The 24,329-nt window shown below is 35.7% G+C and overlaps 3 pseudogenes; all 3 read left to right on the forward strand.

Moving 5' to 3' along the window:
• The first annotated feature begins 3,378 nt into the window (after positions 1–3,378).
• LOC114206700 (ubiquitin-conjugating enzyme E2 D3 pseudogene) lies at positions 3,379–3,761 on the forward strand (annotated as a pseudogene).
• Positions 3,762–4,671: 910 nt separating this feature from the next.
• LOC114206725 (large ribosomal subunit protein eL32 pseudogene) lies at positions 4,672–5,062 on the forward strand (annotated as a pseudogene).
• Positions 5,063–11,695: 6,633 nt separating this feature from the next.
• On the forward strand, positions 11,696–20,351 carry LOC114206699 (UDP-glucuronosyltransferase 2B18-like; annotated as a pseudogene).
• The last annotated feature ends 3,978 nt before the right edge of the window (positions 20,352–24,329 follow it).

The raw sequence follows: 24,329 nt of genomic DNA on the forward strand, positions 1-24,329 counted from the left end.
ATGGATGTAAGGTCTTATTAACCTGGCTAGCCCCTCAGGGCTCAGCAGAGGCAGCAGACAGAAATGCCCATCTCCCAGTTTTTCCCTGAAAGAGGCCTAGTTGTGTACTTTAAAAGCTGCTGCCCAAGGGGCAGGCTTCAAATTCAGCACACATCTAGCAATAAACTGCAAACCTCCCTGGAGTCCAGTGGGTGCCATTTTCATGCTCACACTTTCACCCATTCCAGACCACCACTGTCTCACTGGAATGAGCTTGTACACATGACTGCCATGCTGGCCTTTGTAGCAGAAGCACAGGAGATATAAAACTTGATCGGTTGGCTCTGGGACATTTTTCAACTACAACATATGTTAGGCCACAAAAAATGTCTAAATAAAATTAAGAAAATTGAAATCGTATCAAGCAACTTCCCTGATTTGGTGGCCAGATGTGTCAGAAGTGTTATATTGTGAAATAATAAGAAATACATATATTGGCTCGGCTCCCAGTTCCCAACAGAGAGCTCCCAAAATCCTTATAAATTCCTTAGTGATACGTGCACTAGGAGCCTCTTTTGTTCTAATATTTGGTCTTTGACCCCAGTCCCTGACACAGGGCTCCTAAAACCCTTATAAATTCCTAAGTGATAAGAGCACTAAGAGCATCTTTTTTTCTAATGAGGTAATTCTAGGTGGGCTCCTGGATGGGGAAGGGGGCTAAACCAGAAAAACCACAGCATAATTGGAGCTTGCAATTTTCAACCTCACCCCCACTTCTTTAGAAAGGGGATAGGGGCTAGAACTGGAGTTAATATTGATCATGCTTATGTAGGAAGCTTTATAAAAATCCCAAAAATATAGGTTTCAGAGAGCTTTCAGATTGGAGAACATATCCATGTATTTGGGGGTGATACACCCCAAATTCACTGATATAGAGCCTGCTAGACTCCAAAACCTCCTAGACCTTGTCTTATGTATCTTTTCATTTGGCTGCCCATATCCTTTAATAAACTGATAAATATAATTTAGTGTTTCCCTGAATTTTGTGAGCTGTTTTAGCAAATAATCAAAACCAAGGGGGAGGAGGCCATGAAAACTTCCAATTTGTATCCAAGTTGAACAGAAGCTATAGGTAACCAGAGGATGTACTACTTGTAATTGGCATCTCATGAGACAACAGCTCTTAACCTGTGAGCTCTGATGTTGTCTCCAGGTAGCTGATGTCAGAATTGAGTTAAATTCAAGGACACCCAGGTAGTGTCACAGAGAATTGCTTGATGTGGTTAAAAAAAACAAAAACCCTGCATATTTGGTGGCCAGAGTGTCACAAGTGTTGTGAGCATGGTAGTAGTGTAAAAGTAAAGGAGAAACACAGGAAGAATACTGTATTTTTTCCTTACATAGTTATGAAACTAGAAATCAATTCAAAAAAGACAACTGGAAAATTCACAAATACATGGAGATTAAACAATACAGTACTAAACAACCAACAGGTCAAAGAAAAAATTAAAAGGAAATCAAAAAATATCTGGAGACAAATGAAAATAAGAAAACTTACAAGATGCCGTAAAAGCAGTTCTAGAGGGAAGTTCATATGGATAAACATCTAAAAAGAAAAATCCCATATTTAAAAAAAAAACTAACCTTACACCTCAATAAATTAGAAAAAGAATAAACTACACCCAAATTAGTAGAGGGAGGGAAATAACAAAGATCAGAGCAGAAATAGAGACTAAAAAGACAACAGAAAAGATCAACGAAACTAAATGCCTTTTTTTGAAAAGATAAACAAATTAGAAAACATATAACTAGACTAATAAAGAAAAAAGAGAAAGGACCCAAAAGAAAATTTTATTAAGAAATGAAAGAAGAGACATCACAAATGATACCACACAAATGTGATAGATCATAAGAGACTACTATGAAAAAATATATACCAAAATTTGAACAACCTAAAAGAAATGGGAAAATTCCTGGAAACACACAACCCACCAAGACTGAATCATGAAGAAACAGAAAGTCTGAACTTACCAATTATCAGTAAGCAGACTGAATCAGTATTCAAATCTCTCAACAAATAAAAGTCTAGGACCAGATAGCTTCATTCGCAAATTCTACCAAACATTTAAAGAAAAATTAATATCAATCCTTCTCAAACTCTTCAAAAAAAATAAAAGAGAAGAATTTCAAACTTATTTTATGAGACCCACATTACCCTGAAACCAAAACCTGACAAGAACACTACAAGAAGAGAAAATTACAGGCCAATATCCCTGATAAGCATAGATGCTAAAGCCCTCAACAGAATATTAGCAAGCTGAATTTAACAATAAATTAAAGGGATGTATTAAAAGAATCACACACCATCAAGTGGGATTTAGTCCAGTGATGGTTCAACATCTGCAAGTCAATCAATGTATTGATTATACCACCTCAACAAAATCAGGGCTGAAAAGTTATATGATCATCTCAATAAATGCAAGAAAAAAACAACTGATAAAAGTCGACATCCATTTATGATATAAACTCTCAACAAAGTGGGTATTGAGGGAAAACACTTCAACCCAATAAAGACCATATATGGCAATCCTACAGCTAAGATGACACCCAAAGGCGAAAAACTGAAAGCGTTCCCTCTAAGATCAGGAGTAAGAAAAGGATACCCATTCTTGCCACTTTTATTTAATACAGTACTTGGCAGTCCTTCCCAGGGCATTGACAAGAAAAAATAAAATAGGGGTGCCTGGGTGGCTCAGTCATTAAGCGTCTGCCTTCGGCTCAGGTCATGATCCTGGGGTCCTGGGATTGAGCCCCGTGTCAGGCTCCCTGCTCTGCGGGAGGCCTGCTTCTCCCTCTCCCACTCCCCCTGCTTGTGTTGCCTCTCTCACTTGTCTCTCTCTGTCAAATAAATAAATAAAATCTTTAAAAAAATAAAATAAAACAAAATAAAATCATCCAAATTGGAAAGGAAAAATTAAGATGGTCTCTATTTTCAGGTAACATAATATTATATATAGAAAACTATAAAGACTCCACCAAAAAAAAAACAAAAACAAAACAGAAAGAATGAAAACCAACTATGAGGGCTGTGGCCTGAATGTGAGCCCTTATGGTGGAGGTACCAGCTTCCCCAGGGGGAGGAGGCCAAGGTTACAGCTTGAGGGAGGACCCAGACTCTCTGCACCTGTGTCTGTCAGAGCCGGTGTGAGATGAAGAGACAATCCTTCCCCGCTACCCCAGATAATCAAGAGTTTTGGCTGGACCTTTGAGTACACACTGAGCCAGTGAGGAGCCAGCCAAAAAGCACAGACTATAGCAGGGAAACGGATTAATAAGGAATTTAGTGATTTGGCCCATGACTCACCAGCACAATGTTCTGCAGGTCTAGTTGGGGATTGCATGTTTCATTGGCAAGCAACAATTATGGGACTTAATGATAGCTCATATCAAGGCAATGTACAGTGTATTCTTTTTGACAATTCATTTTCCTATAGATTATACCTTCAAACCACCTAAGGTTGCATTTACAACAAGTTTATCATCCAAATATTAACAGTAATGGCAGCATTTGTCTTGATAGTCTAAGATCAAAATGGTCTCCTGCTTTAACTATTTCTAAAGTTCTTTTATCCATTTGTTCATTGCTATGTGATTCAAACCCAGATGACCCCCTAGTACCAGAGATTGCATGGATCTATAAAACAGGCAGAGATAAGTACAACAGAATATCTTGGGAATGGACTCAGAACTATGTCATGTCATGCTACCTTAAAGTCAAATAACCTGCATTATAGCTGGAATAAACTTTAAATTACTGTTCCTTTTTTTTTATATTCTTATCCAGCTGCTCCCCTATCAGACCTTATCTTTTTTAATTTTATTTTTTGTTTACCTCCCTCCATTCATTCAATGCTCATCTGAGAAGACTTAAGTTCTTCCAGCTTTCAATAATAATTGATTTTAGAAACTGTAAAGTAGTTACAAGAGAACAGTTGTCCAAGATTCAGAATTTTTTAAAAAATGGAGCATGTTTCCTCACTGCTCTAACATGCTGAAGCAATCATCTGAGGGGGAGGGAGATGGATGTTCAGTTGTCACATCAAAGGAAGCAGCATTATTCTAGCACCCAGTCTTTTTTAAGCTTTCCACTGTTACTGATTCGAAGTTACATGATATACTTTATGCTCATACTGATGTGGCTGGAAAATTGGTATTGTATTTATAGCATCAGCAGAACAAAAAATGTGATGTATTTTATGCATGTCAATAAAGGAATGACCTGTTCTTGTTCTAGAGAGGATAGAAATTGGAAGTCAAACACCCTTTGTATTCAAAACTAGGGTCTCAAACATTTTGTAATCCTCATTTAAATTGTTAGGAGGTTTGGAGCTATTAGTTAATCTGTCTTCCAACACACTGTTTAATATAGCACCGAATAAATGGTATAAGTTGTCAATGGATGAGTGATCAACCCTGCTAGTAACTGATTTTTCTTCAATAAAGTTGCATAAACCAAAAAAAAAAAAAAAACTACTAGAAGTATAAAGGAAGTCAGTAAAGTTGTAGTATACAAAATCAATACACAAAAATCAGTTGCATTTCTATACACTAACATCAACTATCTGAAGGAGAAATTAAGCTCTCTTTCTCAGCTTTGCCTGAGAAGGCAGCAGCCATCTCCTACTCAGTATCATGGCTGCCCTCAGACCTCTGGTAAATCCCAAGATCATTAAAAAGAGGACCAAGAAGTTCAGCCAGCATCAGTCAGACCGATATGTCAAAATAAAACACAACCGGCAGAAACCCAGAGGTACTGACAATAGGGTACACAGAAGATTCAGGGGCCAGATTTTGATGCCCAACATTGGTTATGGGAGCCACAAGAAAACAAAGCACATGCTGCCCAGTGGCTTCTGGAAGTTCCTACTTCACGACGTCAAGGAGCTTGAAGTGCTGCTGATGTGCAGAGATTGCTCATAATGTCTCCTCCAAGAACCACAAAGTCATTGCAGAAAAAGCAGCCCAGCTGGCCATCAGAGTCATCAATCCCAATGCCAGAAAGCAGGGTGAAGAAAGTGAATAGACAGCTTATGTGCCTGTTGTATTTGTGTTAGTAAAAACATAAAACTACCAAAAAAAAGGGGGAGAGAAATTAAGAAAGCAACCCCATTCTATAATTGCATCAAGAAGAAGAAAATACTGGGGCACCTGGGTGGCTCAGTCAGTTAAGCATCTGACTCTTGATTTCAGCTCAGGTCATGATCTCAGGGTCATGAGATCGAGCCCCTCATCAAGCTCCCCACCCTCAGTGTGAAGTCTTCTTGTCCCTATCCCTCCCCTGCTTGCGCTCACTGTCTCTCATAAATAAAAATCTTTAAAAAAATAATAAAATACTTAAATACATTTAACAAGGGAGATGGGAAATCTATACATTGAAAACTAAAGAGACTGATGAAAGAAATTGAAGAAAATTCAAATAAGTGGAAAGATATTTCATGCTCATGTATTGGAAGAATTAATATTGTTAAAATGCCCACAATACCCAAAGCAATCTACAGATTCAATGCAATCTCTATCAAAATTCCAATAGTATTTCTCACAGAAATAGAACAAATAATCCCAAAAGTTGTATGAAACCACAAAAGATCCCAAACAGTGAAAGCAATCTTGAAAAACAAGTACAAAGCTAAAGACATCATACTTCCTGATTTGAAATCATATTACAAAGCTATAGGAATCAAAAAAGTATAATACTGGCATAAAAACAGACACATAGAACAATGGAATAGGAGAGAGAGCCGAGAAATAAACTCACACATATATGGTCAACTAAGACAAAGGAGGCAAGAATATGCAATAGGGAAAGGACACTCTCTTCAATAAATGTGGTTGGGGAAACCGGACAGCCACATACAAAACAAGAATTAACCCAAAATGGATTGAAAACTTAAATGTGAGACCTGAAACTATAAAACTTCAAGGAGGAAAACATAGGGGATAAGCTCCTTGACACCGATCATGGCAATAATTTTTTGGATATAACACATAAAACAAAAGCAACAAAAGCAAAATAAACCAGTGGGATAACACCAAAATAAAAGGCTTCTGCACAGAAAAGGAAGCCATCAAGAAAAAGAAAAGGTAATTTTTACAGAACGGGAGAAAATATTTACAAATTATATTTCTGATAAGGGGTTAATATCCAAAATATATAAAGAACTCATGTAACTTAATAGCAAAATAACAAGCAATCCAATTAAAATAATGGGTAGAGGAACTGAATAGATATTTTTCCAAGAAGACATACAAATGGCCAATAGGTACATGAAAAGATGCTCAACATCACTAATTATCAGGGAATTGCAAAACAAAATAATGAGATATCACCTCACACCTATTAGAATGGCTGTTATGAAGAAGACAAGAGACCATATATGTGTGAGTGTTGGCAAGGATGTGAAGAAAAAGAAACCCTTGTACACTTCTGGTGGGAACGTAACTTGGTGCAGCCACCATGGAAAACACTATGGAGGTTCCTTAAAATATTAAAAATAGAACTATCATATGACCCAGCTACCCAAGGAAATGAAATCACTATCTCAAAAAGGTATCTGCACTCCCATGTTTATTTTGACATTATTTACAATAGCCATAACATAGGAACATTCTAAGTGTCCATCAATGATGAATGGATATATATATATATATATATATATATATATATACACACACACACACACACACCTAGGAATATTATACAATCACAAAAAAGAAAGAAATCCTGCCATTTGTGACAACATGAATGGACTTCGAGGGCATGATGCTAAGTGAAATAAATCAGACAGAGAAGACAAATACTGTATGATCTCTTTTATATGTGAAATAAAAAAAACTGAACTCCTAGCAATGGAGAACAGACTGGTGGTTGCCAAAGCTGGAGTTTGGGGGAAATGGGTCAAGGTGGTCAAAAAGTACAAACTTTTAGTTATAACATAAATAAGATCTGGGGATGTAATATACAACATGTTGACTATAGTTAATGACATTGTATTGTATATTTGAAAGTAGTTAAGAGAGATCTTAAAAGTTCCCATCACAAGAAAAAATTATACCTATATGAGGTGATGGATGTTAACTGAATTTATAGTAATCAATTCACAATACATATACCAAATTATTAAGTGGTATACCTTACAGTGTTATATGCTAATATATCTCAGTAAAACTGGAAAACAGATTTTTAAAACACAGAAACTAGAAAAAAAAAAAAGAGCAAACAAAACCCAAAGCTAGTAGAGGAAAGAAAATAACAAAGATTAGAGTTGGAATACCAAAAAATAGAGAATAACAATAAAGCAAAAGAACAGAACCAAAATTTGGTTCTTTCCAAATATCAACAAAATTAATAAACCTTTAGCTGGATGGACACCCAAAAAAAGAGAAGACTCACATTTCTAAAATAAGATATGAGATTGGAGATATTACTACCAACCTTAGGCAAATAAAAAGGATCCTAACAGAATACTAATACAAACCGCATGCCAACAAATGAGATAACTAGGTCAAATGGACAAATCACTAGAAAAACATGAACTATGAAATAACTCAAGCAGAAACAGAAAATCTGAATAGACCCATAACAACAGAAAGAGGGACTGAATTAGTAATCAAAAAACTATCACAAAGGAAAGCCCAGGTCCAGATGGATTCTACCAAGAATTTAAAGAAAAATTAGTATCGTTTCTTTTTAAAAATCCTCCAAAAATACAAGAAAATACATGATACCAAATAAAACATGATACTAAAACCAAATAAGGACATCACAAGAAAACAATAGACCAGTATTCCTTATGAATATACATAAAAATCCTCAACAAAATGCTAACAAACCAAATCCTTAACCATATAAAAAGAATTATACACACACAAAAAAGTGGAATTAATCCCAGAAAGCAAAGTGGCTTTAACATCTGAAAGATCAGTTAATATAATACCACATACCAACAGAATAAAAGACAAAATTGCATGATCATCTTAATAAATGCAAACAAATTCTTTATTTCATGAGCTCCAACAAACTTCATGATAAGAATACTCAGTAAACTAGGAATAGAATTGAACTTCCTCAAACTGAAAAAAAGGACCTACAAAAAACCCATGCCAATGTTAATGGTGAAAGACTTAAATGCTTTCTTTCATAGATAAGGAAAAAGACAAGAAAAGCCACTCTCTTCACTTCTGTTCAATGTGTTATGTAGGTACTAAGCTAAGACATTAGACAAGAATGTGAAATAAAATAAATCCTAATTTGAAACGAAGAAACAAATTTATCCCTATTGGCAGATGACATGATATTATGTAGAGAAAATCTAAAGGGTGCCACTAAAATAATATTGGATCAAAACACAAACTAAGCAAGTTATCAGGATACAAGATCAATATACAGAAATCAACTGCATTTCTATACATTTGCAATGACCACTCCAAAATAAAATTAAGAAAACAATTCCATTTACAATACCATCAGAAGAATAAAATACAAATAAATTTAACAAAAGAAATTCAAAACTCATACTGTTGAAAACTCTAAAGTATTGTGAAAGGAAATTAAAAAAGATCTAAGTCACTTCCTGATTTCAAAGCCAGCTACCAATCTACAGCACTCAAGAGCGTGTTATAGGCAAAGGGATAGACGTAGATCTTTGGAATTGATTTTACAATCCAGAATAAATTCTTTGAGGACAATTAATTATCCACATGTAAAAGAATGAAATTGGACCCCCCTACCTCAAACCATATACAAAAATTAACTCAAAATGGATCAAAAATCTAATGTAAGATGGAATAATCATTTTAAAAGCTCATAATAGAAAACATGGGGGCAATATTTGTAACCTTGGATTTAACAATGGTTTCTTAGGTATAACACTAAGAGCACAAGCAACCAAATTAAATTTATATTAGTGGGACTTCATCAAAATTAAAACCGTGTGCTTCAAAGGATACCACCAAAAGAGTAAAAAAAAAAAAAAAAAAAAAAAACCAACCCACAGAATTGGAGAATATATTTGCAAATCATGTCTGATGATGAGCTTGTACTGAAAACACATAAAGAACTCCTACAATTCAATAAGACAAATAATCCAATCAAAAATGAGCAAAATATCTAAAAGAAATTTCTACATGGAAGATACACAAATAGCCAATAAGCACATGAAAAAGATGCTCAGCATCATTAGGCATCAGGGAAATAGAAGTCAAAACCACAATAAGATACAACCTCATACCCAGTAGCATAGCTGTAAACAAAAAGACAAATAACAACTAGTGTTGGCAAGAATATGGGGAAATTAAAATCTTTATATATTGCTTCTGGGAATTAAAAATGGTACAGCCACTTTGGAAAACAGTTTGCAAGTTCCTCATAATGTAGATTTAATTATATGAGTAAAGATTAGAATGAAAACATACAAATTTTAGCATAATGTCCTCAAGACCCATCCATATGGTCACAAATGGCACTTAGGTTGTTTCCACTGGTTGCTGTAAATAATCAACAAACATGGGAGTGCATATATCTTGTCAATATCCTGTTTTTCTTTGAGTATACACTCCGAAGTGGAATTGCTGGATTATAGGGTAGATCTATTTTTAGTTTTTGTGGAATCTCCATATTGTTTATCATTAGTGGCTGAATCAATTTACACTCCCATATATGGTGTACAAGGATACATTTTTCTCCACATCCTCGCCAACACTTATCACTTCCTAATAATAGCTATTCTAACAGGCATGAGGTGATATATCATTGCGGTTTTGATTCAAATTTCCCTAATGATTAGTGATGTTGAGCATCTTTTTATGTACCTGTTGGCCATTTGGATGTCTTCTTTGGTAAAATGTCTATGTAGTTCCTCTGCCCATTTTTTAATCACATTGTTTGTTTTTTGTAATTGGGTTGTAGGAGTTCCTTATATATTTTTATATTAGCCCTCTTATCCAATATATGGTTTGCAAAAATTATCTCCCATTCTGTAGGTTGCTTTTTCATTTTGTTGTCTCTTTGTGTGAAAGCTACTAAGTTTGATGTTGTCCCACTTTTCGGTTTTGCTTTTGTTGTTTGTGGTTTTGGTCTCATGTCCAAAAAAATCACTGTCAAGACCAATGTCAAAGAGTTTCTTCCCAATGTTTCCTTTTAGGAGTGTTATGGTATCAGATCTTATGTTTAAGTCTCTGATATATTCGGGTTAATTTTTGTGAGTGGTGTAAAATAGGGGTCCAATTTCATTTTTCTGCATGTATATGCAGTTTTCCTAACACCGTTCACCCCCAGGTGCTCCTGTCATTGACATTTTGATAGGGATTGCATTGAATCTATGGATGGCTTTAGGTCGTGTGGACATTTTAGCAATATTTTCTTTGCATCCATGAACATGGGATATCTTTCCACTTTGTGTCTTCTATTTTTTCCCCACAATGTCTCATAGTTTTCTTGTACTGACCTTTCACTTCTTTGGTTAAATTTACACCTATTTGATGCTCTTGTGAATAGCACAGTATTTTTCAGATGTTTCATTATTGGTGTGTAAAAGTGCACCTGATTTCTGTATGTCAATTTTATATCTGCAACTTTACTAAATTAGTTGATTAGTTCCAACAGTTTGGGTGAGTCTTTGGAATTTTCTATATACAAAATCATATCATCTGCAAATGAACACAATCTTACTTATTCTTTTCCAATTGGATGCCTTTTATTTCTTATCTGCCTACTTGCTCTAGTTAGGACTTCTAGTACCATACTGAGTAAGAGTGTCAGGAGTGGCATACTTATCTTCTTCCTGATCTTAGAGGAAAAGCTTCCAATTTTTCACCATTTAATATAATGTTAGTTGTGGGTTTGCCATATATAACCTTTATTATGTTGAGCTGTGTCCCTTCTATACCCAATATGTTGAGAGTTTTTGTAATGAAATGATGCTGTATTCTGTCAAATCTTTTGCCTCTATTGAGAGGATCATGTTATTTTTGTCTTTCATTCTATTAATGTGATCAGTATTACTGTCATTGATTTCCATGTTGAACCATCCTTGTATCCGAGGGATAAATCCCACCTGGTTATGGTGTATAATCCTTTTAGTATGGTCTTAAATTCAGTTTGCTAACATTTTGTTGAGAATTTTTGTATCTATATTGATCAGGGATATTGATTTATAGTTTTCTTTCTTGCGTCCTTATTTGGCTTTAGTATCAGGGTAATGCTGGCCTTGGAGAAGGATTTTGGAAGTGCTTCCTCCTCTTCAAGTTTTCGGAAGAATTTGAGAAGGGCCAGCATTAATTTTTCTTTATATGTTTGGTAGAATTCACAAGTAGTCTGTTCCTGGGGAATTTCTGTGTTGGGAGGTTTTTGATTACTGATTCAATCTCTTTACTCATTATTGGTCTGTTCAAATGTCTACTTTTCATTATTCAGTCTTGGCAGGTTGTGTTTTTCTAAGAATTTATCCATTTCTTCTAGGTTATCTAACCTGTTGGCATATAATTGTTCATAGTAGTCTTTTATGATCCTATGCATTTCTGTGTTACCAATTATAATGTCTCCTCTCATATTTCTAATTTTGAGTCTTTTTTTCTTAGTCTATATAAAAGGTTTGTCAACTTTATCTTTTCAAAAAGAGAGAAAAATAAATACTATATGATATCACTTATATGTGGAATCATGAACGGTTATGGTGGTTATCAGGAGCTAACCATCCTGGCAAGTGGGGTAATAGGAGACATACTGTTTAAGGGTACAAACTTGCAACTAGCAGTAATGTCTTAGCTGATACACCGTATAGTGAATACAAAAATAATGTATTATAATCCTCAAACTTGCTAAAAGACTAGATCTTAATTACCCTAACCACAAAAAGGAAATAATTATGTGACATGAGATGCTATAATTACGATGGAAATCATTACAATATATAAATGTATGAGGTCAACATGTTGTGCACCTTAAGTTGCACAATGTTATGTATACTTTTCAATTAAAAAAAAAAGAAAGCAAATTCTAAACCAGGCATATCCCCAGGTAGACAGTATGAGTAAATCTTATTTCCTTTTTTGCAATTTTTTATACTTTCGCAAATTTTCTTGCAATAAGCTTATTTTCATAAGGATGTCAGGGAATGAGAACCACCAGTCCATATCAGTGATTAATCTGCAGAAAATCTATTAGTATAATACTATAGGGAATAATCTTCCACAGCATGGATGAAGAAGCTTTAGGCCAGTGAAAGAAAACACTGAAAATAGGTAATCTTAACTGCAGCTACAGTCACTGGAATCACACACATTATACCAGGACGCACTATGTGAGTCATAGGAAAATGCCATCAGGGTGGAATTATACTTTTGAAGAATGCTCTACAAAATATAGTATACAAGACTACTGAAGTTGGGGGCGCCTGGGTGGCTCAGATGTTAAGCGTCTGCCTTCGGCTCAGGTCAGGATCCCAGGGTCCTGGGATCGAGCCCCACATCGGGCTCCTGGCTCAGCGGGGAGCCTGCTTCTCCCTCTCCCTCTGCCTTTCTCCCTGCTCATGCTCTATCTCTGTGTCTCAGATGAATAAATAAAATCTTTAAAAAAAAAAAAAAGACTACTGAAGTTGGAAAACTGTTTCCTTTCTCTGTAAAAATGATTTTGAAAAGTTTTATGACAATGATTAGGATGAGAAAGTATAGCTTTTATATTGGAAAGCTAGATCATTATGTTCCAGAGAGAAAAAAAGAGATGATGGAGGATGGAGGATGGGAAGGCAAGGCAAGGCAAAAAGGTAAAGGCAAAAAGGCAAAAAGGCACAGGCACCAGCAAGGCAAGGCAAGGGAAGGGAAGGGAGGGAGAAAGGATAAGCATATGGTTTTGATCAGGTATCCAGGAAACTACATTTTCCCCCCTTTGGAAGGAGAGTACACTGAACAATGTGGAGTCATTCTAGCATAGAAAGTAATATATATATATATTTTTTAATTGGCATGGATCAGGGACAAGAAGACAAAATGACTCTGAAACAATTCCAGGCAAACACATCTTCACCAGGAGCTTTATCTAGTCTTAACTGAGCTACTCAGGAGGGTGATCACAGCTCTGCTGTGGTTCAAGTGCTCCCTGGGGCCCTCACTGTGGTGATGACCAGGGCCCCGCCCCTCACCGCCAGTCACAGAAAGCACATTCTAACGAGACATCAATTTTACAGTATGATTTCAGGGCAAAGGGTGTCATATGTAAACAAACCCACAATACTGTTACTCAAAAAAGGTAACGACACAATATATTTCTGGGTTATAAAGAAGACTGCAGGATGATTTCATAGAAATTCCAAACTATAATATGACACTCCTCAATATCAGCAATTAGTAATTTAGGGAGAGAGTTTGGGAAATTTTGACAAGGTTTAAGGTAAGGTATAAAGGATTATAGGCCTGAGATAATGTTATAAAGTTATCTTAATCATAAGTAACATTTTCTTAGTGCTCATAGTCAGGGAAGTGAAATACTAATGACTAAAATAATACTCCAGAAAATCTGTCTGGAATAAAAACAAATGATTTAGTAGAACTATAATAAAGAATTAAAGTTAACTTAAGATCCTGCTGTGTGTGTCCTACTTCCAAGAATCTACCATAGTAATAAATAACATTATTGATAAGAGTCTGGGTATACTGTCTATTATTGTCTAAAAGTATCTCCCCCTCACAATTGTGCACAGGCTCTATTTCATTTCTTGCCTACACACACACTCATTTACACAAATATACATAATAGAAGGAATTGACCTCATGCATACATCTCTTTCCAAAGGACCTGAGGATTAGGTCTGTTAATAAAACAGCCACTACTGAAAACAAGGAGTTTCCTCAAAAAAATTAAAACAGAATTACCCCATGATCCCCCCATTCCACTTCTGAGTATATATCCAAAAGAACTGAAATCAGGATCCAGATGAGATATTTGCAGACCCATGTTCACGGCAGCACTATTAACAAGAGCCAAGAGGCCAAAGCAACCCAAGTGGCCATCAACAGATTAATAAACAAAATGTGGTAAATACAAACAATGGAATATTTCTCAGCCTTTACAAGGAAAGAAATTCAACATCTGTCACAACATGGACAAAGTTGTTTTGTGAAATGAGTCAGTCACAAAAAGACAAATACTGTACAACTTATATGAGGTATCTAGACTTGCCAAATTCATAGAAACAGAAAATAGGATGAGGATTGCCAAGGGCTGAGAAAAAGGGAAATAAAGTTCTTTTAATAGGTATAGACTTCCAGTTTTAGAAGATAAAAAAGTTCTGAAGATTGATTGCACAATATACCTACTGAGTACACTTAGGTACAATTAAGATGGTAAAATTTATATATATTTTACGATTTAAAAAAAAGATGCTACTTTAATTCCTGATTATATTTGATTTTCTCTATTTGTTTATAGTACTCCTTTCAACAGTGCTTGCTTTGCTGTTCCTCTTTTGTGATGGAGCAAATTCTTTCTTCACAGGAAATGGAAGAGTTTGCCCAGAGCTCTGGAGAAAATGGTACTGTGGTTTTCACTCTGGGGTCGATGGTCAGTAACATGACAGAAGAGCCAATGTGATTGCATCAGCTCTTGCCAAATTCCACAAAAGGTAGATAAAATACCTTTTAGTGAACAGCTACTTAATGAGTCAAACTCTCTAAGTTTTGATTACAAACATTTCCTGCAAGAAAGGTAAACTATTACAACTACAATTTATCTCAGATATCGGTTTAAAAACTAAAATACACATGGCAGATGCTGTAGTAGTACAGAGGGTATTATTTTATTGATGATAACTTTGACATTAAAACTGTGATATATACATATACACACATACACACACATATGAGGTGCAGTATGAAATTTTGGTATTATAATGGTATTGTGGACAGGTACAAAAATCTCCAAATTTTGTCACTTGTTTCTTTTCGATGAAGGATTCCTGAGGGCACTGTACACACTACAGATGTTATCAGGAAAAAGTTAAACTTTAATAGTAGCTGTACCAGCACAATGTTATGCAATATTGATAAAAATCTGAATGCACCATGCAGTTTTTGTGTTTTCCATGTAATCCTGGCCTCTTTTATTTCCCCTAAACTTTGGATAGGCCTATTCAGTGTGCTTTTCAGGGTGCTATTCAGAGAAAGGATAGCCAGAGCTCACCAAGCTGTGTCCGGGTGTCCAAGCAAGCCACAATGATTTAGAGAAAGAAAAATGGGTCTGCCCCAGTTGAATGGGCCCTACCAAAGTCTGAAATGGGAAGGTAAAAGATCAAGGGTGGATATGGGTCCTGTCCTTGAGGTGAACCCTGGCCTCAAATGGACTCTGCTTCTAATCAATCAGATTACTGCTCCTGACTGAGGAAGAAGGGAAAAAAGGGGTCAGGCAGAAGGAAGACTGGCATGAAAAGGGCTCAGATGCCTCCTCCATAAAATATTAGTTTTTACTAATATATAAGTAACTTTTCTTATCTGATACAATCTTCACCTAATCACCTATGTTAATTTTTTGCTGAGAATCTAAAGTTACTTTATATTCACATAACAAATAGAAGTTAAACACTAATAAATTGTAATCCAGTTTATGGGGATTGCTTGGAAATTCCAAAGTCGACACCAGATTTTGGTACTGGCATAGGCAATGCTATGTGCCTCATTTTTGAAGTGTTAAAAGTCAGCTGAATAAATTTTAGCACTCCGATTTTGGAATTTTTTCAACATCCATGTTGTTATTTGTAAATTATCAACAAGCTCTTTCTAAATCAAAAGAATTTCCAAACCTAGCAATAGTGGTAATACTCTGAGTTCATGTCAAAAATTATCAACAAATTTTTCTTGGAGGTAATGCTTAACAATTTATAATCTAAAAGAAGTTATACTTACTTCCTAAGCAGAATTAATAATTTATAAGGAAACACAAATACTTCTCACAAGCACCTGATTGCATAGATTAGCCTTCTTGTACATCAAAAAATGTAAAACTCCAATATAAGAACTTGAGAAACAGGTGGATATAAGTAAATTCCCTTCTGTGACAAAAAGAAATACAGGTTAATATTTAAGTTTAGAAAACAACAGTATATATAGCAAAATAAACGTATAATTTGCAACTGTTTTCTGTACTGGAATCATGATTGCCTAACAATTTCTTAAATATATGAATTTGTCATTGATAATTTATGCCACTATTTGTCTATGCCACGATGTGTGAAATGCCATGACTTTATTCCATATCTGAACATAAAAAATAGGTACATGTTATATGAGCATTTCTATTACATCAGTGTTTTATTGGTTCTCATTACCTAACACCCCCTGTCCTCATTTCCTCGGCCGTCATATGGAAGGCATTTAACTAGAGGTCTTTAAATCTCTCTAGAATTCTAATATGCTGTAAAACTTTGAAGTTCAACTCATAGAATAGGTATATTTTTTACCCCAACAGGTTCTATGGAGATTTGATGGCAAGAAACCACAAACCTTAGGACTCAATACTCAGCTGTATAAGTGGATCCCCCAAAATGACCTTCTTGGTATGACTCTGGAGAACAAATACTGAAAACATGAGTGACAGCTGGTGACAGCTGATAACAGCTGAGCAGAGCAAAAGCTCAACAAAAAACGAATTTATTGAGCATTTACTATTGAAATACTAAAAAATAAAACTTACTTGTATTATTTCTAGTCCTAGGAAAAAATATAAAAGTTGGCATTTTATTACATAGTCACATTCCTTATGGCCAGAATCAAAACACCTTTTATTTCAGGTATAATTACTTCTCACAGGTGAATTTTTCAGTAACATCCTAAATTGTTGCTGTCTTTGAATTATACCTATCTTTCTCCTATTTGCAGGGGTACTTCAAATGCTACTGAAAAAGAACAGCTCTTCTATCAGTGGTTCTCCATTTTCTATAGGAAAAAATTCTACAATATTTTGCATTAATAACACATTTTATGATTAAATGTAGCTTCTCCTTCCTCTGGTTCCAGTGCCACCACCATCACTCTTCCTGCTACCCTGACACACCCTTCATATCAGACTCAATCACTTATTTAAGAGAATGTTTCTAACATGCCCCCCTCTTTTTGCACGTTTTTTTTTTTAAGATTTTGTTTGAGAGAGACACGGCAAGAGAGGGAACACAAGCAGGGGGAGTGGGGGAGGGAGAAGCAGGATTCCCGCTGAGCAGGGCGCCTGATGCAGGGCTGGATCCCAGGACCATGACCTGAGCCGAAGGCAGACGCTTAACGACTGAGCCACCCAGGTGCCCCACATGCTGTTTCTTTTTATCCAAAATGTTCTTTCCATTTGTTCGCCTGCCAATCTTGTATTCATTTTTGAAGTCAAACACACTTCTTTAATGTAATCTTCATTACATTACATACTAGCAGACTTACATGCTTCTTGCTGAGTTCTGAAAGTAATTTAAATGCAGTTTCACATGTATAATAATCTGTTATCTAAAAAAAGAAAAACACTGCCTCTAGATTCAGTCCATTACAATGTTCATTTCTCATTTTAAAGATATAATAATTTTAGTGAAATTCACTCAATCCTAGGTCATCCAAAAACCAAAGCTTTTATAACTCATGGTGGAACCAATGGCATCTATAAGGCCACATCTATCATGGTATCCCTATGGCGGGCATTCCTTTGTTTGCGGATCAACCTGATAACATCACTCACATGAAGGCCAAGGGAACAGCTGTTAGTTTGAACTTGAACACAGTGTCAAGTACAGATTTGCTCAGTGCATTGAGGACAGTCATTAATGATCCTTCGTGAGTACAATTTTTTTTTTTACTAGATACTATTTCTAGAGAGATGCTCATATGAAAGGCAGGCAGGAAGCAATGAGTCCAAATATGAAAACAATTATGACTAAGATTTGCTCAATGCTTTGAAGACCACCATCAATAATCCATTGTGTAAAAGTAAGTTTTTTTTGGTAGTTTTAGGGAAAAAGCTTGTAAGACGTTTAAAGATAGTAAAGAAATTTTTGACATAATCAATAAAAAGAATCACCAAAATGGTTAACAGAAAGATTAAGAGGAAGCATTGAGAATCAGGTTGAAGCAGGGAACCATGAATGTTACAACAGTACTAATCTGCACAATTACAACTTTCAGCATAACTCAACTGTTTTAAACTCTTCTAAAATGGTTTAATTTCTGTAAACCAGCATGTTACCGATCTCAAATTCCCATTAAACACTTCCAAAATTTTCTATGCTAATATTTTGATCCCATCATTGATAAACAATAAATAACTACAACTTTCAGATTTATCCAATTAAAACTTTGTGAATACTACTTATAAATGCCGTTATATTCTTAATTTTTGTTATGCTTGTTTTTGTTTTGATAGAACTATAAAATCAAAAAGTAATTGACTTGGAAGATATCTATTGGAATATTCCTGTTTTTTTTTTTAAGATTTTATTTATTTGACAGAGAGAGACACAGTGAGAGAGGGAACACAAGCAGGGGGAGTGGGAGAGAAGGAGGCTTCCCACTGAGCAGGGAGCCGATGCAGGGCTCAATCCCAGGACCCTGGGATCATGACCTGAGCCGAAGGCAGATGCTTAACGACTGAGCCACCCAGGCGCCCATTTAAAAGCCAAACTTTCTGGACCAGAAATATTTGATTTCCAAATTATTTCAGTATATACATTAATTTGCTATACTCTTCCTACTATTACTAATTATCATAATTAAGCATATATTTCCCCTTTTTTTCCATGACTTTAGAAATAAAATTTTGTGAATGTTTGGTTATATCACAGGGGACATCTGCATTTTAAAAGTAATGTTATTTAATTTTAATTTAGCCCAACTATTACTCATCCTAAATAAGCACCATGGGAAGCACATTTTTGTTGTTTTTTTTTAAGGTATCTTTGATCTGGCAGTTTTATGTAAAAGCGTATCTTTCTAAAATTGATGTCTTTTTACATTTTTTAATTCTTAGTAAGGTAAAGCTGTGCCCCCAAAATGAAGAAAATTTATTAGCGGATATGTATTGAATGTTTATGATACTGGTACACACTGTACTAAGTTCTTTGTACGGATTAAGTAACTTCTTCATTATAGTTGTTCCCTATTGTATTACAGATATGTTTCAGGATTACTTCCCTCCTCTCAAAAACCCAGTGGTGCTCTCAGTGGTTTTCACAGGACAGGGACAGAAGTTACCTCCACAGTTCTTGCTACAGTGCCATAGCACATTGTGATCTGAAGTTTGTAAGCCCTCTTTATTAATCCTTCTTCTTTCTGTTAGTCCATAATCATTTCAACAGTAGAAACAAATGCAACTGGCAATGCCTGCAAGAGAAATGTTGAGCACTCTCCACATTCTAAAATGACAGTACTAACAAGAAAAACAATACCAAACACAAACGGAGTCTCTAAATGATAGGGACATCTCCAGGAATCAATACATTATTCCTCAAAATCGTTAAGATTAAGAAAGGTACTATTCCTATCCTGAGAAACAGAAATGATAAAAGAGAAATGAAAAACAGAAACAGAAATGATAAAAACTGAGAAACAGAAATGATAAAAAAGCAAAGTGTCAGAATCAAGACCCAAACCAACACAATCCATTCCACACTTGCAACCACTAATTCACTGTTATCAAGTCACTACCAGCTCTTGGATCAGCTCTGCCCAGACATTTCCCTGAACCTCACAAGGATTTTGTCTCCTATCTCTGGATTATTATAGTATTTTGAAATGTGCTTACCAGATCTATTAACAATTCCTTACTGGATAATTCAAAATTTGCATGTCAAAATATTGTAATTTTTTTTTTTTTGCCTTGGGGAACTTAACTCATTCCACTTTCTAAGCTAGAAATACTTGTCATCTCCCAACTTTTTTTTCTTCAGTTTGAAATCCTAGACATTCAACAAATTCCAGCCCATAAAGATCTCTATAATTGTCTCTAAAAAAAATAATAGAATTTTCTTCCAGTTGTTATGTGGCACTCATTTTTACCATCCACATGAAAATTTTCACTTTTCTACTTTGTTCTGTAAATCATTTGATTTTCTTTCAGCTATAAAGAGAATGCTATGTGGTTATCAACCATTCATCATGATCAGCTTATAAAGCCTCTGGATGGAGCAGTCCTCTGGATTGAGTTTGTCATTCGTCATAAAGGAGCCAAGTACCTACGCCCAGCTTCTTACAACCTCCCCTAGTTCCAGTACCACTCTTTGGATATGATTGGGTTCCTACTGGCCTCTGTGGCAATTGTTACTTTCCTTGTCATAAAATGTTGCTTGTTGTCAAAAGTTTAAGAATGGGGCCGCCTGAGGGGCTCAGTCATTAAGCGTCTGCCTTAGGCTCAGGTCATGACCCCGGGGTCCTGGGATAGAGCCCCACATTGGGTTCCCCACTCTACGGGAAGCCTGCTTCTCCCTCTCCCACTCCCCCTGCTTGTGTTCCCTCTCTCGCTGTCTCTCTCTCTCCATCAAATATATAAATAAAATCTTAAAAAAAAAAAAAGTTTAACAAACAAAAGAAAAAAGGGAATAGACTTTTGAGACATAATAGGCAAGTAAGCTAGCAAGCATAAGTAAGATCACTCCATTTAATTCAACCACTGTGGATCAAGTTGTGACAGATTCTCCTCCACATTTTATAGACCTGTGCCTCACCCAAAACTTTTACTCTTGGTTAAATATATTGTATTAGTTAATCCATTCTACCCTAAGGAGTAAATAATCCTACGTATTTTTTGACATCTACTTCCCTCAATATTCTTCTTGTCATTCTTCAATTCTGTTCATCAAACCAAAGAGACATGCTACCTATAAAGATGGATTATATTCCATTTATAATTCTCATTTTAAAAATCCTCAAATAATTCTACTTTAATACGGACATATATCTCTTAAGTGGAAAAAAAAAAAACTCACTAGCGTTTTAGTCTGTGACTTAAGCAGCCTGATTGTTTTTACCATGCATTTTCAGAAGTATCTGCTGTATAAATAAAATCAAATAGAATACATATGCCCCTGACAAAGAAAAACACAGCTGAATACTTGTTAAAGGTGGCAAGACAGATGTTATTCACACTACTGTAGTAGGGAAGAGAGATTCCAGTATAAACTGAATTCAACTCCAACTAAGACAAAGGTGACTGAGGTTTTTAAAGAGAGAGCAACTGGGAACAAAAAAGAACTATAGACAAGTAAAAAGAGAAAGGAATAAAAAAGGGACTAGATATATGTCTTTCTCTGATTGCCTTATTTTGCTCAGCAATAATACCCTCCAGTTCCATCCACGTCGTTGCAAATGGCAAGATGTCATTCTTTTTGATGGCTGCATAATACTCCACTGGTGTGTGGGTGTGTGTGTGTGTGTGTGTGTGTGTGTGTGTGTGTGTGTGTACACACATCTTCTTTATCCATTCATCTGTCGATGGACAACTTGGCTCTTTCCACAGTTTGGCTATTGTGGACATTGCGGCTAGTAGCAGGGGGTGGGAGGGATGGAGTGGCTGGGTGATAGACACTGGGGAGGGTATGTGCTATGGCGAGCACTGTGAAGTGCGCAAGACTGCTGAATCACAGATCTGTATCTTTGAAACAAATAATACATTTTATGTTAAAAAAAAAGATAGCAGGAGGGGAAGAATGAAGGCGGGGAATCGGAGGGGGAGACGAACCATGAGAGACTATGGACTCTGAAAAACAAACTGAGGGTTCTAGAGGGGAGGGGGGTGGGAGGATGGGTTAGCCTGGTGATGGGTATTAAAGAGGGCACATTCTGCATGGAGCACTGGGTGTTATATGCAAACAATGAATCACGGAACACTGTATCAAAAACTAATGATGTAATGTATGGTGATTAACAATAAAAAAAAAGGGACTAGGGGGCTATGTGGAAATGGAAAATTACAGAAAGGAGTAAGTGGAAAATTACTGAAAATGGTTTGGCTAGGTGAGTTAGACAATATATGTTTTATTGTTTGGCAGGATCACATTTTCTTGAGCAAGGACTCAACACAGGAGATGGGGCCATCCTTAAGGACACAAGCCATGACCTAAGTACAGATGGAAGAGAAGTTAAAGTTTGGTCAAGAGCCTTAGCACAGTGTTTAGGCAAGTCCTTTGCGTTTATAGTTCACAACCCTCTTGAAATACAAAATATTCTTTCCTGTAAATTTCCTTTGTTACAGGAATTCTGAATGGTTTTAACTGGCTTCCTACCTAAAACCATGCAACCAGTAAAATCTTTGGTTGAAAGGACAAAAGGTATTTTCCACACAAAGCCTTGGATATGTCTGAATTCCTTTTCTCACTTTATTGAACCCTTTATAACTGGATAGTAAGACACAAAATAAAAGAATAGAAATGATAGGTGGGGCCCAGCCAAGATTTAGTCCAATTCCTCTGGATTATAATGTTAGAAGATTCCCCTCCCCCTACAATAATCTCCCATTTTTTGGCCTTACCTTGTCAAGTCAGATATTTCCAACTCCTTTAATACATGGGATACTGAGGATATCAAAACAGAAACTTACATAACCTTTTTATTGATTCTTTTCTCACGTCACATAGAAAAGCAAATTGCAGATGACAAAGAGCCAAATATTTTGTGCAACAATTTTTAAAGTCCATGCATAAGAAAGCATTTGAAATAGCAAAAAGGTCTCCAGCGCTTGCCTTTAAATATTGGTAATAGAGCCTTTAGACTCAGAACACAACTTACAAAGTAAACCACAAAAAGAAAAAGCAAATCAAGTTAAGAGCAGCTCTTCTGCGTGACAAAGAGATATATTTAAACAGTTGGATGGAAATGAGGCATTCTTAGCACTTTGATTATATGGAGATTTTTATAGCATTCCTCTATACAAAAAAATTACATTTAGCAATAATCACTGTAATTATAATAATAATATCCAGAAAGGAAACAATGAATATTTTCTTTTATTAAACTTGGAATATATAATCATCTCACTAAAAAGTAAAAAATAGTAAAGTACACAGAAGAAAAAAGTAATGCATTAATGTTCTTTAATTACATTAATGTCTTTTTAAAAAAATAGTGAGGTGGGGGAGGGGGTAGAGAAGGAGCGACACCTTACACATACACATTAGCCTGAGGCATAATGAAGCTCTGCGTGTCCTACCCGAGCTGAATTCCAATCCACTTGTCTTAATGAAGTAATTTCTGCAAATAATGACTTTGTCAAAATTGATCTTTGCAATCCTTAGACCATATAGCCAGATACATAAACCTATGTCCAATCATAGGTGATCAAGAATTCTCATTCCTTTTAATTTTGAAAAGTTTCCCATAAAGCGATATAATACTATAGTTAGGAAAAGATGTAAACATAAAGACACATTTAGCAGAGTCACAAAAGTCCCATTATAAATTCCAAAAATTGCAATACTATCCACGTGTTTGTTTCTTCAAGATTCTAGCGGCTTTCAAATGTCTAAGAGGTCCAAAAAATTTAAACACAAAAACTCCCAAGTGGTTACACAGAATGACAGAACTGATGTAAGTTTTTTCATCTTTATAATCTCTGTGCTAGTATTGTTTATTTCAAATATATTGTTTACAACCAGAATTATGTTAAGCACCAGAGGTCGAAGACAAAAATCAAATGATTGATAATAATGTAGGAAGCTGGGTCCATCTATGTCAGGAACTATGTAACCAAGAGTTTTAATTTCCATATTCCATATAGAATGCAATATTTATTAAAGGATAAGTAATACAAATATACTACCAATTTTCTTATATTGTTTAGTTTATCTTTAGGATTTTGAAGGACATTCTTTACGTGTTCTTAAAATCCAACAAGAGTCACAAAAATTACTGAATAATAAAGATGAGGCCTTTAAAGGGATGGGTCCCCCTGACACTATGCAGTCGCCCCAGTGTCCTCTACTGATGAAGCTTAACATTTAGCCAGTTAGCAAAGAAGAAATGTTGATAGTGTTCAGATTCAGTATCACAAAGCTGAATCTGAAGCTGAGACACAATAAACTGAAAACTGGCACAGCAGATGGCATTCCACATTTCTCATTTGTTCAAATCCCAAAGATTTTGTACCTTTGGGCACTGCATCATGGTAAAACTCAGATGAGTAATTTTAAAATGAAGTTTGTGAAATGGGGGGTTATAGGGAAGTCCAGCCTCAAAGAAGAAGCCAAAGGAGGCCCACTGAGTCTGTAGCCTCATTGATCTCCAAATGTATCATCAGAATAGACACACTAGCAGGCTAGATTCTTTGTATCAGTAATAGCTAGGGCAGT

This window comes from Eumetopias jubatus, unplaced genomic scaffold (genome assembly GCF_037043125.1).
Source record: "Eumetopias jubatus isolate StellerSeaLion01/CBP00866 unplaced genomic scaffold, mEumJub1_p1.0 scaffold_2, whole genome shotgun sequence".
Lineage (NCBI taxonomy): Eukaryota > Metazoa > Chordata > Mammalia > Carnivora > Otariidae > Eumetopias > Eumetopias jubatus.